Source organism: Penaeus monodon, chromosome 16 (assembly GCF_015228065.2).
Source record: "Penaeus monodon isolate SGIC_2016 chromosome 16, NSTDA_Pmon_1, whole genome shotgun sequence".
NCBI lineage: Eukaryota > Metazoa > Arthropoda > Malacostraca > Decapoda > Penaeidae > Penaeus > Penaeus monodon.
Genome location: NC_051401.1, coordinates 29,396,780 through 29,399,279, shown reverse-complemented (window position 1 = coordinate 29,399,279; position 2,500 = coordinate 29,396,780).

Here is a 2,500-nt window from a genome sequence, read left to right as displayed (position 1 = left end):
CTATTATTTTTATTAATATTATTGTTATTGTCCTTGTTGTTCTAATTATTATTATTGTTATTATTACCATTATTATCATTATCATCATTATCACTATTATCAATATTGTCGATGTTATTGTCATCATCATTATCAATATCATTATCACCATCAGCATTATTGGTATTACTCTTATCATTATGATGATAATAACAGTAATAAAATCATTAATGATGATGGTAATAGTATTAGTGATAATAGTAACAGTAATGATAATAATAATTAAGAACAAAAAATAGTAATGGCTTTAACAATGTTAATAATAACTATAATGATAAAAATAACAACAATTATAGTAATAATAATAAAGTAGTAGCAGTAGAAAAAGTAGTAGTAGTAGTAGTAGTAGTAATAATAATAATAATAATAATAATAATAATAATAATAATAATAATAATAGTAATAACAACTATAATAATAATAATAATAGTAATAATAATAATGATAATGATAATGATAATAATAATGATGATGATAATGATAAAAGCAATGATGATAATGATAATAAAAATGATAATGATAACAAGAGCAACAATAACTATAGTAAAAATAATATAGTAGTATTAGTAGTATTAGTAATAGTAGTAATAGTAGTAATGGTAGTAATGGTAGTAATGGTAGTAATAGTAGTAATAGTAGTAATAGTAGTGATAGTAGTGATTGTAGTGATAGTATTAATAATAGTAATAATAGTGGTAATAGTAATAATAATAATAATAATAATAATAATAATAATAATAATAATAATAATAATAATAATAATAACAATAATAATAAAAACAATAATGATAATGATAAAAATACTAATGATAATGGGAATAATAACAACAAATCTTAATAAGAAGATCATTATTATTGTTGCTGTTATTGTTAATTTTATCATCGTCATCATAATCATTATTAACGCTGTTATTAGTATTTCCATTATTAGCAATATAATTATTACAGTATATGTTGCATACATAAGACCAGTATCTAGTGCAAGGACAACAACATTCCTATCTTTCCTTTTGATAGTCATTAAAAATTGCAACTTAATAAGTACATTCAGAGTGCAAAGCGACATTTGATTCAGACACAAAACATTGGTGATATGAAGGGCATCTGGGTATCGGCAAAACGTATGTTGTTATTCTAATAAAGAGCTTCACTAGTGCATCATTTCGACACCACCTTATTCGAATCTGTCCTGTCAAGACGTTTAAACAGTTTTGCATGCGGTGTGGTTATTTATTTATTTATTTTTCTTTTGATTTCTTTGTATGTGGGGGGGGGGGTCTTACGTTTTATTTGACAGAGGCGAATACCATTCCAAGCTAATTGGTAATTGTAATTCCTTACCTTTGTGTTGAAATTTAATGTGAAAGTTAAATTTTTTATAATATATTAAAAAGAGCATTATTCACGGACCGAAAATACAGAGATGATTACAGAAGTCCACCACCATTGCCTAAAAGAAAACACCCTAAATCAAGATTCGGTCCCAAGCTCTTTAGATTTTCTAATGGGAACAAGGCAGACAGTAATCAAGCCTTTATTTCACCTGAAAGTCAGGGAGGACTGTATCACGAAACTGATATTTTGATATCACTAGTAAAATGTCGAAAGTAACATAAGGAAATAAGTGTAAGATTTTAAGGTATCTTTTTCTTTGTTTTGGAAAATGCAAACACCTACCACATTGGGATTTAAGTGTGAATAAAAAGCAATATTTTTTCACCTAGAAATATGAGATACGCCAGAGGCACGTCCTCCAAATGACAACTTACCCAACTTAACGCTAAGAGCTGACTAGTCCAGCCTATGACAGGCCACACCCTTCCACCCGTGACCTTGTCTGCCTCTTTTTGCCAAAATGCCATAGATGCAGTTTAAGCACTGCATTTCCCTACTACTAACGCTATTTTTGCTGCAACATGTAACACCTCTCCATCTGCGCTGCTCGACCCAGCTGTCAGTTTGTCACACGGAAGCAACAACTGTCAACGGAATATATTAATTGCATTTCGCTCCCTTTTCTGGTTAGACAATGACTCGTTCTGGATATGATGCAATGGAGAGATCGCAAAATTCAAGAAGCTCTTTCCATGTGGGATGTGTGGCTATAAATTTCATTTTTTGGGTCGAAGTGTTAGGCGCTCCATGCTATGTGTATGTGAGCGTACGTATGCGTGTGTGTGTGTGTGTGTGTGTGTGTGTGTGTGTGTGTGTGTGTGTGTGTGTGTGTGTGTGTGTGTGTGTGTGTGTGTGTGTGTGTACACATATGTATTCATATATATATATATACATATATATATATATATATATATATATATATATATATATATAAATATGTGTGTGTGTGTGTGTGTGTGTGTGTGTGTGTGTGTGTGTGTGTGTGTATGTGTGTGTGTGTGTGTGTGTGTGTGTGTGTATACACACACAAACACACACACCACACGCGCGTATATGTGTGTATGTG